Here is a 16624-nt window from a genome sequence, read left to right on the forward strand (position 1 = left end):
TCTACTCACTGCAACCTCCACCTCCCCTGTTCAAGCGATTCTCATGCCTCAGTCTCCCAGGTAGCTAGGATTACAGGTGTGTGCCACCACACCCAGCTGGGAAGCCATTACCACTTTTGTATTTTTAGTAGAGACAGGTTTTGCCATGCTGCCCAGGCTAGTCTCAAACTCCTGGCCTCAAGGGATTTGTCTGCATCAACCGCCCAAAGCACTGGAATTACAGGCATGAGCCATCGTGGTCGACCAAATTTTTCCTGTTTGTTTAAGACACAAGATTTCACTCTGTTACCCAGGCTGGAGTGGAGTGGTACGAACATAGCTTACCACAACCTGGAATTCCTGGCCTCAAGCAATCCTCCCTTCTTAGCCTCGTGAGTAGCTGGGGCTATAGGTGTGAGCCACCGTGTCTGGGTAATTTTTCATTTTTTTCTACAGATAGGGTCTCATTAAGTTGAAGGAAGCAAAGCCCAGTTAAATTGAAAAGACATATTATAAAGAAATTTCAGATCATAGGGCATACAAAGAAGATCCTAGAAGTATCCAGAAAAAAAAATATGTCTAGTATTAGTTTTCCAGGGCTGCCATAGCAAAGTGCCACAGACAGGGTGGCTCAAACAAAAATTTATTTTCTCACAGTTCTGAAGCCTAGAAGTCTAAAATACAGGAGGCAGCAGGGCTGGTTTCTTCCGAGGTCTCTCTCCTTGGCTTGTAGATGACCATATTCTCCTTGTATCTTCCCACAGTCTTTCTTCTGTATATATTTGTGTCCACATCAGTCATGTTAGATTAAGGCCCACCATAATACTCTCCATTTAATTACCCCTTTAAATACCCAACCTCCAAATATACTCATATTCTGGGGTCCTGGGGATTTAAGACTTCAGCATATAAATGGCGGGGAAGTGGACATAAACCCATAATTGGTTTCACACAAGGATGGGTCTCAGAATCTCACGATAAGTAAAATAACTTTAAAATCATAAGGTTAAGTTCAGCCAAATTACTGATCAAATAAAAAATAGAATAAAGACTTCTTCAAACATGTAAGGAGTAAAATGAATAACTCGCTGGCATTCTTTTTGGGAAGGCACTGAAAGATAAGCTTCTGTAAAATGTGGGATAAACAAAAGATAGATAAAAATATGGGATCAAGGAAATGATGATTCAACACAGGAGCTCTAATAAAAAGAAGTGTCAATCCAGTCCTGATGGTTGCAGAAGGATGGCATTCTGAAAAGCAGTCTCAGGGCTGAAGAAGGTGAATATCATAGAACAGATGGATTATGATATATTTGAATTTCAAAAAAATATTGCTTAGATATTTAATAAATTAATTGGGCATTTTGGAAAAAATAAGAATGTATATACAAAACTAAGCAAGTGAAGAAATAAGCACTTTGTAGACTTCAGCAAAAACTTGTGCAAAGGAAGACAAAATCATAGTTTGCAATTGGACTTACATGTGAACAATGTTTACACTGTCAACACAATCTAAACTCTGCTGCTTCAACTAAAAGTTATAGCATAACTATATTGTAAAGATAGATGGTGGTAACACATAAGTGATGGTTGTATAAATGAAACTAATAGATGATTAAAATATACAAAGGTAAACATCAGAAGCAATAGATTAAAAGTTATCAGTGGTTACTTCCAGAGATCAAGACTGAACTAAGGTGGAAATAGGTAGGATAAGAGACTGTGTTATTAAATACTTTTTCAAATACAATTTGATTTTTAACTTTGTACCAGTATGACTTTGGTAAAAATAACTTTCTGAAAGAGCACTGAAAACAAACAAATAAAGCAATCAGTATCCTGTTAGATATACGTTAAGCACTCAGTAAGTGTTACCTATCACTATTACAATTGCCATTTGTTGATGAAGAAACATGGCAGGACAGAAAGAGACTAATATACAGACTCTGATGAAAATGCTTGAGTACCTGTGGAAGTCAAGTTAAGCCCATTGCCATAAACCAATGTGGCTTCTTCTTTCCCGTTCCCAAAACATCATCACCAACTTGAAAAGATGAAAAGAAAACCTACCATGATTCCAGATTCAATAAACATTTACTATGCAGCTACGGTAGTTAAGGCACCAGTGATTCAAGATGAATATGACACTGTCCTATTTTCCTGTAACTTAAGACTTCCTGGTGTAATCAACATGTGTCAAGTTTTGCTCATTGCCAAAGTGAAGTAAAGTACCACACGTGCACCAAAGAGAGGACAACTGCTCCAAACTCTGGGTCCCAAGAAGGATTCATGGAAAAGGGATGCATTTTACTTAAGCCTAGAGAGTGCGGTCATAGATATAATTATGAAGTAAAGAGAAGGAAAGTCCAGAGAGAAAAAATTGGTTACCAGATCCTCAAAAAGGAAAAACATGTTAGAGAAACCTTGTAGTCTTTTGCGGCTGAAAATCAGGGTGAAGGAATGTAGAAATACCAAAAGTGATGTAAGTAGATGCTAGGGGCAAAATGTTTACAGTGTCCTAAGTTTTTATAAACTGTCTATCTTAGACTTGGGTGAGTCAAGGAAGATAGCAAGAATACATAGGAAAACTGTTATTTGGAATTACAGCTATATACAAAGAGTTACTTGTTGTACCTCCTAAGAATTTAAAGTTATTATGTTTGGTTGCTCTTGAAAAAGGTTAACAAGAACAAGGCTAGTGACCACTTGAAAGAAAGAAAACTGAGATTCTTTCATTTTGACAGTTGCTGAAGGCTTAATATTCATGAACAGAAAATAAATCATGGGACTTTTCAAGTTCCAAAAGTTTGTAAAAATAATTTATCTACTGATGTTTCCTGTCACATTCTCTCTTTGTAGATTAATAACTTAAAAATGATTCAATGTTTTTACTGAGTGTTTTAGGGTTTGTTTTAAAGGGGGAATTTTAGAAAGATTTGATTAATCTACCAGGTTCAACTGGTGCTTACATCATTTTCAGTATTTTTAAAAGCTAAGCAAATAAAAGACAATCATTCTTTGTGAACTTAGATCAACTAAGACGTTGGTTTCCTTTTTTTGTGTGATAAAAGTGACCACTTCTTAATGATCTAAAATTATGATTGGCAGTTAGATCTCTGATTGACTAAAAAATCCCAATGTTGATTTTTTAAAAATGTGATGACAATAGAGGGAAAATAGTCTATGGGACCTTTGGTGGTAATTTAGGTTGAAAACAAATAATGTAAAAATAATGGGTTTTGAAAAAAAAAACTTGCATTAGATATGGAACAAAACAAAACTGATTTCCTTTGATGTGCTAACTTCTATCAAGATTCTTCATAGAATACCCAGTTGACATACAGGGCTTTCAGCCACCACCAGATACTTATACAGCTCCGTAGACAAAGACTCTAACAGCTTTTGCAGGTCACCTGCTTTGTCAATGTTGGAAACAATGAAAGAGGGTCAAAGTAATAGAGGGTATATGAAAAGGGATGGTTGTAATGATGGCCAGACAATTTAACAGAATGAATGGCTAAGATGGGGTAGAAAACAAAATTATTGAAGGAATGGAGTTTAAAATGTAGACTGCTGGAAATATGATCCACATTGGTATTGAAATCGCCAAGTGTATTCATCTGGGTTCTACAGAGAAACAGAATACAGAATATGTGTGTGTGTGCGCGCGCGCGCGTACGTAAAATGAAGATTTGGCTCATACAGTTATGGAAGCTGAGAAGTTCTAGAATCTACAGTTGACAAGCTGCAGGGAGGCAAAAGAACATCAATGGTGTAGTGAGAAGACTGATGTCTCAGCTCAAAGACAGGCAGAAAGCTCAGTCTACGAATTCAAATGCTAATTTCATCCGGAAACACCCTCACAGACATACCCAGAATAATGTTTAACCAAATATCTCAGCACCCCATGGACCAGTTGACACATCAAATTAACCATCATACCAAGCATGAGCATTGGATTATAAATTATGTTGAATGATAGAATGCAGACACAAAAGAGATGCCATTTATCTCCTTATTCTTATAAGTTCATTGACATGAACTTCAAATATAGGCAAAGCTGCTCTGTAGTGATAGATATCAGAATTATTACCTGATTGCAGGGGTCAGAGGCATAGAGTGTGACTGGAAATGGATATGATAGAATTTTCTGAGATAATGCAAAAGTTCTAGATTTGATTTGATGATGTTAACATGGGTGTATACATATGACAAAACTGACTTAAAAGCACACTTTGACCTGTGCCTTTTATGGTTTGGAAAGTAAATGTCGATAAGGAAAATAGAGAAATGCAAATGAAATGTTTAAATAATTTCAGGTAAGAGAGAGACAGAAGGAGACAGAGTAAAACAGAGAGAGAGGGGCTAGTGGGCTTGGCATTAACAAGAGTCACAGTGAACCAGAAATTAAAGCCTCAAGATGACAGTAACCGTGAAAAGTAGTGGGTGATGAAGTCTGATGGCACGAGTTGGGTCAAGTTAGAGAAGAATGGAGAAAATAATTTGGAACCCACAGGAGAAAATAGAGAAAAAAATAACTACCTACTCTCAGGACCAGTTCCATAAGATCTGTGGGAAAAAATAAAAGGCACCTATATCAGTTGAGAATTCAAACAGAACAGGAACACTATAAGTAATATGAGATATAAGAATTTACTGTAGGGATTAGACTATACACAATTGTAGGAATTGGTGAAGGAGCTGGGGAAGGTTATCTTTCTGCCTCTGATGGTGGCTGAAAGTCTCTATATGTCAACTGAGTCAGCAGGAAGGAGGAAAACCCTTATTTCAAGGAAAGGAAACCAAACAAAACTGGAATGCATTAGAACAAACCAGAAGCAGCATCATTTTCATTGTTTCTGACCTTGACTAAGAAGGCGATTGGTGGAAGAGGGGAAAATCTAAAACAGGTTATTTCCAACTCTCCACCTAATTCACATATATACTCATGCAATTAATCAAGGTTAGAAATAGACAAAACCATGTAGAGCGATTCCACTTCAAATTCATGGCTAGGATCCTCAGGTGGATTCCTTGGCAAGTCACCTGAAGGCCACCTGAAGGTCATTTTCATGGCTCTTAAATATTAACTGTAGTTTTCTGGTGCTTCCCTGCTCCCATTCTCCTACAGTACTATTTTATTAATACATCTATTCTTCTATTCAGATCTCCTACACCCTCTCTCTTATTTTCACTTTCAGCTTTTGCTCTTGCTTCCTACATCACTGAGCAAACTGAAGCAATCAAATGAGAACTTCCAGAAATTCCACTGCATCTATTACTCTACTTAATCTGTGTTCTTATGATCTTTATCCACTGGAAGGAGCAATCTTAAGGTGAAAACCTACATTCCTAAATAAACTCATCCGTTTTTCTCCACTCAAAGGTAACTATCCCAGCAATTTTGCATCTCTCATCCTAAATTATCAAGTTTTCCTTTTTGATACGTGATCATCAGCATACAAACCTTCCATCTTAGAAAACAGAGCCGGGCACAGTGGCTCATGCCTGTAATCCCAGCACTTTGGAAGGCCAAGAGGGGGGCGGATAATTTGAGTTCAGGAGTTCGAGACCAATCTGGCAAACATGGTGAAACCCGTCTCTACTAAAAATACAAAAATTAGCTAGGCATGGTGGCAGGCGCCTGCAGTTCCAACTACTCAGGAGGCTGAGGCAGGAGAATGGCGTGAACCCAGGAGGCAGAGGTTGCAGTGAGCTGAGATCCCGTCACTGCACTCCAGCCTGGGAGACAGAGCGAGACTCCATCTCAAAAAAAGAAAAAGAAAGAAAACAGAAAACTTCTCTCGCATGCATTTTCCTTCCAGCTATTACACAATCTACCTGTCCCCCTTCATAGCAAAACTCCACAAAATAATTGTCTATATTCATATTCTCTAAATCCTCTCCTCTCATTCCCTCCAAAACTCACTTCAATTAGGCTTTAAATGCCATCCCTCCAAAGAATTGCCCTTGTCAAGGTCCATTTGCTGGGAGACAATTCTTTATGGGTCTATAGTGTTTGTGTAAGTTTTGTAAGAAAAGGCACTAGCTCCCTTAGTTCTGGAATATATTTTTAAAATGTTTGTTTAGCAAACATCCTTGGATAGTGTCTCTTTCAGGGCAAGAGTGAGGCAGGCTTACTGCTCATTATAAAAGATGCGGGTACCCTAAGCTTGAGGGGATGTCTCTTCCAATATGACCCACTGCTTTCTAGATATCACTGGGTCCTCTTTAAATCACCCTGTGGGAATTGGAGCTTAGAAGCAGATGCTAACACTCTAAATGCCCGTGGTTCATTTATCTACGAAGTCCCTGCTCAAACTCGAACTTCTCAGAGACGCTTACCATGAACACCCCATTAATTTGAAACCACCACCACCATACTTTCTATCCCTCTTACTTTGCTCCATTTTTTCCTGATAGCACTTACCGTATTTTCCATATTTTGTCATTTCCTTATTTAGTATGTTTATTTCTCATCATCTGCTACCCCCATCTTTTTAGAGATAGAGTTTTTTTTTTTTTTCTGGTTTGTTCACTGATGTATTCCTAATATCTAAAACTGGATCTGGCATGTAGTAAGTTATCAACAAATATTTGTGGAATAAATGAGTAAATTCATCTTTTATTCTTCCTAAATTTCTACTACCAGCTTCTTCTAATTCTATTAAGGTATGCCAATGGAAAGGAATGAATTAGTTGATGTGATGTATCAGAGTCTGACAAATATGGGGGAAACAGTAAGTATAATGACAGTGCTAAAATGACCCAGCTCTCCCTGTTAAAATGACCCACACTCCTTTGCTTAGAGGTAATGTAGATGCTTTTTCCATCCAAGACAGCATATGCGTTTCTCAGGATCTGTTCCTACTCCCTACTTAACCAATGGGCCTGTATCGAGGGTCAAGGCACAGAACAGCCTAGCTGGAAATGTCCTGAGCCTGGTAAGGGAGACAAATGACTCTCTCCCAAAAGTAAGACTTTGTGAGCATGTATCAGAAGCTAGGAAAGTATACATGGGGTTGAACTCAGAGGTTCTTTGATCAAGATGGCCAATATTTAAGGTTGGATAAGTGAAAATGACTAATTTGAGATCATTCTTCCAGAATGTTGGAATGTACACTCTGGCAAGGACCCTAGGAGATAGTACAAATTCATGTTAGGATGGCCCCTAGAATTGTGGAATAATGAATGGCCTATACTAAGTGAAATTGGAGTGCCAGATATTGCTTTAGCAGAGGGAAGAACATATGTTAAAAGGCACAGAGAAATGAATATGCCGGAGTGGACATGCTATGTAAAGCTAGAAAATGCAGCCGATGATTTTGTGCCATGGTGAGACACAGAGGGTACATCATTTATCAAGGATGTATAGAATATGCTATTGAGAGGGGCATGAGCATCACTAATTTTACTGGTTGTGGCTTTAAAGCCTCTACAGGACAAAGTTGATCATAAGAGAATGTATTAGATAATTAGGCTCATGAATAACAATAAAGGTGATGGGATTCTGGAACAGTAGAGGCCATTTGGTTGGATTCACTGTCATAAATCAGGTAGGTGCAATTTTTATATTAAACGCAAGGTAGAAGGATCAGCTAGGGGCCTACAAATTTAAATAGAAAATGGTGATCTCAGAGGCAAAATAAATGAGTAGTAAACAAGGATACTACTCCATTTGTACTATCAAAAGAAACTAAAAGTGGACAGTTATAAGTCTGAGGGCAGTTTCTCCAGTATAAGGCTATGATCTCTTTCCCAGTTTCTGTACCTTTGCTAGTTTTTGGACATGGAACCCACTGACTCCAAGAAAAGTCCATTTTCCTTGGAAGAGTAACCCAGCAAGATCATGGCACGTATACTTGCTGGAGGATCCTACACTGCCCCAAAGGGACCTGTGCTTATTTTCTTGGGTAGAATTGGGCACTAGGGGAGGGGAATACACAAACATTTCATGGGCTGCTAGACAAAGAATATGAAACCAAAAGCATCATCTTGGGGTCTTGCTAGAGGTAGGACATACGTAGAACAGATAATAAATGAAGTCCCACTTGAGGTTCAGGCACAGAGGGTCCACTAGGTATGTGAACTTACCTGAAGGTCATTTTCATGGTTTTAAAGTATATACTAGGAATATAAATAATCGGTGTTCGGCAAAACACCAACATTGGGTTCTTTGTCTGGTGAGATCTATCACATTTGGGTATACAAAGTAGAAGCCTTTGAAACTGCCCCTTTCTACTCCAGCCAAGACTGAAATCAAAACAAATATTTTATCCCAGAGAGGGATGGCAATTTTGAGGTCACTCTTTAATATCTAAAGGGTGGGAGATAAGTAAATCAACCTAGATGCTCACCAGTGGTTGAGTGGATGAAGAAAATATGGTACATATACACCTTGGAATACTATGCCGTCATAAAAAAGAATGAGATCATGTCTTTTCCAGCATCACAGATAGAGCTGGAGGCTATTGTCCTAAAAAAACTTATGCAGAAACAGAAAACCAAATACTGCATGTTCTCACTTATAAGTGGGAGCTAAACATTGAGTACACATGGACACAAAGAAGGGAACAACAGATACCAGGGCCTACTCGAGGGTGGAGAGTGGGAGGAGGGTGACGACTGAAAAACTACCTACAGGGTACTGTGCATATTACCTGAGTGATGGAAGAATTTGTACACCATACCCCTGCAACACGCAATTTACCTATATAGCAAACCTGCACATGTACCCCTGGACCTAAAAGAAAAGTTAAAATAACATCACGATTCACATGAATAAAGAAAAAAATAAATAAAGGGTGCAAACAAGGGTGCTAGTTGCTACTATACCTCCATTTAATTTTCCAGTTTGGTGCTCATGCAAAAACTACAAGGACCCAAGGAAATGACTGCCATCAACTCAACCAAACTGAATTTCCAAATGTATCTGCTATGCCATACAGGATCTGTTTTTGCTATTAGTAGGAAAGTTTAAAATGGCCCCAGGTAGATAATACGCAGCTGTAGATTTAGTGAATGAGTTCTTTATCATTCCTATCAAAATGGAGAAACAAAGAGTTTCCAGTTACACAATAAAAGAAAACGCCCTATTTCCAGTTTTTGCTGCAGGGCTGCATTATCTGTTTTACCCTTTGTCATAATACAGTCCAAAAAGGTTCGTTCTGTCTGGATATTCTGTGTGATGCCACACTGTTCCATTACAGGTATTACACAATGTTGTTCAAATAGGACATGCAAAGGTGGTTAGTGTGCTGGAAATCTTTATAAGAAAATGAGAGGCTGGGTGCGGTGGCTCACGCCTGTAATCCCAGCACTTTGGGAGGCGGGGGCGGGTGGATCACGAGGTCAGGAGACAGAGACCATCCTGGCTAACACCGTGAAACCCCGTCTCTTAATACAAAAAATTGGCCGGGCGTGGTGGTTCACACCTGTAACCCCAGCACTTTGGGAGGCTGAGGCAGGCAGATCAGGAGGTTAGGAGATCAAGACCATCCTGGCTAACATGGTGAAACCCCATCTCTACTAAAAATAGAAAATTAGCCGGGTGTGGTGGCGCCCGCCTGTAGTCCCAGCTACTCGGGAGGCTGAGGCAGGAGAACCACTTGAACCCGGGAGGCGGAGGCTGCAGTGAGCCGAGATCACACCACTGCACTCCAGCCTGGGCAACAGAGCGAGACTCTGTCTCAAAAAAAAAAAAAAAATTGAGAGATAAGCCCTATGGAGATTCAGGGGCCTGAGACATCAGTAAAATATATTGCTCCATGTCACTCACACCATTTAGATAATAAACGCCGTATGACATCCACGGACTATGAAGGAATTCAGATCCATATTTCATTGACTGTATCTGATAATGGAAAGACAACTTGAAAGAGCACAGCCAAATAAAGACTGTGAGGACAATAGCGGCAGCAGAGAGCAGAGCAGCTGGTAGAGCAGCAGGCTGGCATGGTGGGCTTATTTTTGAACAAAGATCTCAAGCATGCCATGAGTATAAGAGAAAGAAGTGCAAATAATACCACGTTATGTAAATAGCAGCTGGCCTTGTAAATCAAAGGGCAAACTGTATGTCCAGAAGTCACTGAACAGGTTAAAGCATATTTATTGGTCTCTTTAGTGAAAATCATCAAGATAGTCCTTCAGCTATGAAGAAGGGTGATATTTAGACATTTTGATATTTCAATTTCCAAACTCAATCGGAAAGGTTATAATCGTCTACTTGGTTATTCCAGATGTACACTTAATGTAAGTATTATTTTGGGGGCTATTTTTTGAACTTGAGTCTTAAGTTAGCTTTTCAATATGCAGTGTTTTCTTTTTCTAAGTGGATAGTTCATTCCCTGAGGGCAGCAACTATGTTTTATGTTTATTTGTGAATTTCATTGCACCTCCCTAGTATAGTTCCAGTACCAGGTGTTTGGCAAATATTAGGTAATTCTTTTTATTAAGTTGATGTCTGTGCTGGGCTCAGTGGCTCACACTTATAATCCCAGCACTTTGGGAGGCAGAGATGGGAGAATCGCTTAAGGCCAGGAGTTCGAGACCAGCTTGAGCAACATGAAGATCTTGTCTATGCAAAAAATACAAACAGTAGCCAGGCATGATGGGGCATGTCTGTGTAACCCCAACTACTCAAGAGGCTGTGGCAAGAGGCTCACTTGAGCCCAGGAGTTCGACCCTGCTGTGAGCTATGACTGAGCCACTGCACTGTAGCCTGGGCAACAGAGAGAGACGCTGTCTCCAGTCACTAAACAAAAAAAAAGTTGATGTCTGAAAGTTGGACTCATACAATATAGTCAAATAATACAGAAACATCAGAGACTAGGGTGGAATTTTCGGTTCTTTCATTCACTTTGTCACTTTGGGTAAGTCACATAATAACGCTCATTCTTATTCTCTTAATAATATCTACCTTGCAGGATTTTTTTGCATATTACAGATTATAATACCTAGCACTGTTCATAGAACACAGTAGAGGTTTAATAAATGGTAGCCACTATTATCAGTTTTGTCTACTTGTTGAGACAGGGTCTTTCTCTGTTGTACAGGAGTGCAGTGACACCAGTTTTGTCTTTTCTTCATGATGTCGTAGGACTTGAAGAGATAATTATCAGTAGATATCAACTATCTAATTTTAATATTTGTTGCATATTCTATATATGCAAAGATAAAAACTCATATGGATATTGTTAAATGACATTACGCTTTTTTTTTTTTTTTTTTTGCCTTTTTGTGGAAAACGGGGTCTTGCCATATTACCCAGGCAGGTCTCAAACTCCTGGGCTCAAGCTATTCTCCCACCTCTGCCTCTCTAAGAGCTGGGATTACAGGTGTGAGCCACTGTGCCCAGCCTGTTAGTGACATTTTAAAAATTATTTAATTTGTGTCTGAAGTTATTTAATTTGTGTCTGAAGTCACCAAGTTGAATCTCCCATTCCTTCCAGTTTTTGTTTAAACGTTTCCAGAAACAGGGCTCTTACTAACTCAAGTCGTCAGTCTTGGGGCAGTCTTAAAGTCAGAATATTTCATCCTTAGGATGAAAACAAATTAGGATGCTGTGACTTTCCCCTTACTGACTTTAATCTTGCCTTCTAGAACTGTGTAGGCAAGTCTGTATTGCATAGAAGCTCTTTAAATAATAAAGTGGGAATGATATTAATACCAACAGGTTAATGTTAACTGTCACTTTAATATTAAATGTTATTGATCTGAGGGTGGTCAGTCAAGAAAGACTTGAGAGAAGAGGCTCTTCTTGAGTTGGTGCTAACTCCCATTGCCCTTCGTATTATCAGTGTACCCACGCAGGATTCAGGTTCTTCTCTGTGCTCCACAACCCCCTGTACATATCTATGGTCTGGTCAAGTAACTCCAAGATGGCAGCCAAAAAGACTGCCATATGGTAATTACTCAATAAATGGTTTACAAATAAGTCAGTGAGTAAGATATAGCCGGGAATATGAGGAGCAAGGCATTTCAGGAAGCAAGAGCCACATGCAAAAACCTGGAAGTGTGAGACTGCTCAGGGATTTGAGGTAACTATAAGTAGTGAGACAGAAGTAGCCACAGTAAAGAGTATTAAAGTTGTAAATATATAAAGGAAATGTAAATTATTTGGAACAGCTAATGCATTAAAAACTACTTAGGAGAGAGTCTAACATATGGAATGCTGTCACCAAATGTTAGCTATTAACTTATTTTTAGTGATAGAACTTGTTGAGGAATGCGGGCTGTGTTCAGCCTGTTTTCTTCAGCAAATGTCTCTGCATTGGCCGGTAGTAACCAAAAAATGTGCAAGGTTCCCAGATGGTGCTTAGCCTTAGTTTTTCCACCCTCTTCCTTGTAAATCAGCTGGAGAAAGAATATTGCACAGAAAGGTTAGAGAATCACTTCCCAAAACTATTAGCCCTATTTGTCACAGTGTATGTAAGCAGAAAGACAAAAATTCAGTGATTAAAGAATAGGTCTGGGCTGGGCACAGTGGCTCACGCCTGTAATCCCAGCACTTCGGAAGGCTGAGGCGGGCGGATCAGAAGGTCAGAAGATCAAGACCATCCTGGCTAACAGGGAGAAACCCCATCTTTACTAAAAATACAAAAAAGTTAGCCGGGCACGGTGGCGGGCACCTGTAGTCCCAGCTACTCGGGAGGCTGAGGCAGGAGAATGGTGTGAACCCAGCAGGCGGAGCTTGCAGTGAGCCGAGATCACACCACTGCACTCCAGCCTAGGCGACAGAGCGAGACTCCGTCTCATAAAAAAAAAAAGTCAGTAACTCTATCTCTTGACTAGAAATTTCTTCATGACTTAGTTACCCAAGCCTTTGGGTAGATTTGCTAGACTCACTCTGATTTGTAACACTGAAAAGAAAATAAAAATTGGGATCCTGAACTCACTAAGCCAAAGGGAAGAGTCAAGCTGGGAACTGGGTCACACAAACCTGCCTTCCATTTTGTTCCTAGATAGCTACATACCTCCCTCACGTATTGCTCACAAGGAAATTCCTTGTGGGCTCCAAGATCTTTACCCTAACACACAGTTCTGTCAAATTTCACACTGACAATGTAAATTGATAGCTTATCCTCACAGACACAGGACAAAGGACAGAACTCAATGTCATCCCTTCACTCTACTGAGACAAAGGCATGTCTGACTGCTTTCTCTATCCTATGATTATTTTATCTTACATAAAAATGCAGATTCACTGAGCACGATGCATCTGTGACTATTCTTCTACCTCCTTCTCACATGTAAAATGTGTGTTCAGTGAAAGCTGATCGAAGACTCAAAAGAAAGAAACGGTATGTCCTCTCTTTTCTCTTTAAATATTGGCGGGGCGGGGGTGGGGGGCAAACCCTCTTTGAAAGAAAGTATGGAGCACTGTAGCTTTTTCCTAATGTTCTGTGTTCTTTTATCCCGGGTGTGTCCTTGACCTTGGAAAAATAAACTTCTAAGAATGGTTAAGCCCTGTCTCAGTGATTTTCTTAGAGTTACAACACAAATCTAGCTTATGAAATTATGAGATTTCATAATATCTCTTGCAGCAGATTGTTTCTGTGACTTTTGTTTTGTTAAACAGTATAAAACAGTGTATTATTGTTGATGAGTGCACCCTTTATTGCAGAAGGAAGTGATTTGTCACACATAAATCAACATCTGTTTTAGGCCAAATGTATCATGTTTTATAGGATGAGGACACCAGCACACCTGGTAGCTGCACACTTTGTACCTGAGCTGCGCTTGGGAGCTCTCAAATCCCGTCTCTGCTGTTCTCCTACAGTACTGGCTTCTGCAGGCTGCATTTCCCAAACCTCAATGTCAGCAGGGCTCCAGATGGGCGCAGCCAATGGGAGGGGCTGCTGGAAAACTGCAGCGTGGTGATGATGGTGGTGGTGATGGTAGGGAAACAGGAGAGGATAAAGTTAGGGTGTTTCTCCTCCTTCTCCATCTTGAGCAACTCTCTGGTAGAAGTCATGAATTCTTTATGACTGAGCTCCCAAAAGACAATCCTGCCAGAATTCCATTTGCATTTGGATATCACTCTATCTCCTGCCCTCTGGTAACTGTATCTCTTCTCTTTGTTTCTCCTGCCTAGAGATGGTGATGGCTTCAGATTGGTCCTAATGTTTAGGATTACTCACCACCACTTGTTTGTTATTCTAGCTTTTCCAATATCCATGTAAAAATAAATAAATAAATAAAACCAAAGCAAACAAACAAAAAATTCTAACAAATTCCTTCTGTTTTACATACTTAAGGACACCATCTTGCTGATTAAAGCCTCACTGCTAGAATGTTCTAGTAAAACAACACAGAAGAAGATACATTTTTTATTTTGACTATTTCAGCACCAACAGAATCACACAACTTTACACTTTAGGATTTTCTAGTCATATCTGAATTAATCTTTTACCTTATGTATCTGAATTGTTTCAGAATAGAATATATTATGAATTCTAAGCCCAAGGGATTGAATGGACTCCACCTCTTGGCCAAGGGGATTCCAAAGTAAACCAGAAAAACTAGTTCAGGCCATGATGGGAAGAGAGGGTCAGACATAACTCATTATACTTTTCTCCCTTTTGAATTGAGGCACAACTGGCCAGCATTAACATTAAAACAGAAATCTTAAGACTGACAAAACAGACCCTTTGTAGCAGTAAGACACCAAATTCCAACCTGACTGTAGTATAGCATCACATGACAACAGCTCCTGAAAGACATTAAATATCTTACCCCAAAAAGTAACTCTTTGACATATTTTGAAGTGGCCCCTCAAAGCTTTCTCTTGTAGAGGAAATTCACATTCTGCAGAGAATCCTCTTCCCTTTCCAGGTGTTTTTCTGATCCTGAAGAGATTAGCTGAGAGTCCAGCAACTTCTAAAGGTCTGAATAGAAAACAGTTGCCATCTATTTTATCTAAGGGTGGCCATCTATCAAACTTCATCTGCATAATAAGAACCCTGGTCTCCACAACCCCTTATCTTAACTTGGACATTCCTTTCTATGTATTTGAGGTCTTTAAATAACAACTTAATTCCTCCAGTCAATTGCCAATTAGAAAATCTTTGAATCTGCGTATGACCGGAAGCCCCTACTTTAAGTTGTCCTGAGTTTCCCGACTGAACCAATGTACATCTTATAGGTATTGATTGATGTGTACCTGGAGTTTCTGTTCCTCTAAAATGTATAAACTTAAGCTGTAACCCAATCGCGTTGGACACATGTTTTCAGGACCTCTTGAGGCTCTGCCCTCAGCCTTGGTCACTCATATTTTACTCAGAGTAAGTCTCTATAAATATTTTACAGTTTGTCTCTTTTTCATCAACACACTCTATCCCAAAGAGCCAAGAGACTGAGATTACTGGGGAGTCTCAAAGTCAACATACTTATTCATATTCCCACTTGACAGAAAGATGACTGTTTTAGTCAATTTGGAATGCTATAACCAATATTATAGACTGAGTGGCTTAAGCAACAAACCTTTATTTCTCATAGTTTCGCAGCTGGGAAGTCGAAGATCAAGGCACCGTCAGATTTGGTGTCTGGTGAGGACCCCCTTCCTGGCTTACAGATGGCAGCCTTCTTGCCACATCTTCATATGGGAGAGAGAGAAAATGAGCTATGATGTCTTTCTTTTCTTATAAAAACATTAATGTCATCATAGAGGCTCCACCCTCATGATGTCATCTAAAACTAAGGAGCTCCCAAAGGACCTACCTCCAAATAAACAACACATTGAGGATTAGGGATTCAACATATAAACTTGGTGGGGACACAACATTGTCTATTTTATTACCAAGATGACAAAAAACAGTTTATTTTTGTGAGAGGTTCTTACTCTCACACCCAGGCTAGAGTGCAGTAGAGCAGTGATGGCTTACTGCAGCCTTGGCCTCCTGGGCTCAAGCAATCCTCCAGCCTCAGTCTCCTAAGTAGCCAGGACTACAGGTGCAAGCCACTACACCTAGATATTTAATATTTTTCTTTTTTTTTTGTAGAGATGGGGTCTATGTTGTTCAGGCTGGTCCTGAACTCCTGAACTCAAGCAATTTAGATTCCCAAATTGCCAGGATTATAGGTGTGAGCCACCACACACAGCCAACAAAAACACTTTAGAGATAAATAAGTGTATTCAAAGTGGATACTGAAGAACAATTTTAGGTGACTCAGGAAAAGGAAACTTCAATCAAGAGGGGACTTAGAGTCAAAGAATCGTGAAATTTTCTACTTTAAATCTTCCTTCCCTTCTCAAATGCACATCATTTTATAGATAATGAAACTGATGCTTAGAAAATTGACTTTTTAGGGACCACACTGCCTATATCAGATTAAGGAATAGAGTTCAGATCACGTGAATTTCAGATGAGTGTGTTTTCAACAACATGCTGCTACATTTTTCAGTAAAAAAAAAAAAAAAAAAAAAAAAAAAGATAGACTTTGGCCACTGTCAGTGACTGTGGCTATCAAATTGGATGCTAGAGAAGAAACTGATTGAGGCAGAAAATAATCAGGTATTTAGACTTAAATACGAACAACTCGTGAACACAACAGAAGGAGGAAATAAATCATGAGACAAATCTTGTTCTCAAGATACTTAGAAGCTTTGAAAAACCAAGAGCGTGGCATGTTTAAAGTTAATATT

At 39.4% G+C, this 16624-nt stretch overlaps 1 long non-coding RNA gene across 3 annotated transcripts in view; it reads right to left on the reverse strand.

The window, feature by feature from the left end:
• LOC139355914 (uncharacterized) overlaps nucleotides 1-15579 on the reverse strand; it is a 41770-nt gene extending 26191 nt beyond the window's left edge. The window contains exons 1-4 of one of the 3 annotated variants that reach the window (XR_011607215.1): nucleotides 15463-15579; nucleotides 14716-14867; nucleotides 13687-13846; nucleotides 11807-12333 (exon numbers count right to left, since the gene is read on the reverse strand). This is a non-coding gene — a long non-coding RNA (uncharacterized lncRNA). Of the gene's footprint in view, nucleotides 1-11806; nucleotides 12334-13535; nucleotides 13847-14715; nucleotides 14868-15462 lie in introns of those variants that run through there. The other 2 variants (XR_011607216.1, XR_011607214.1) reach the window with 2 other exon arrangements.
• Between the last annotated feature and the right edge of the window lie 1045 nt (nucleotides 15580-16624).

The sequence above is a fragment of the Macaca nemestrina genome, chromosome 8 (assembly GCF_043159975.1).
Source record: "Macaca nemestrina isolate mMacNem1 chromosome 8, mMacNem.hap1, whole genome shotgun sequence".
NCBI classification, from domain to species: Eukaryota; Metazoa; Chordata; class Mammalia; order Primates; family Cercopithecidae; genus Macaca; species Macaca nemestrina.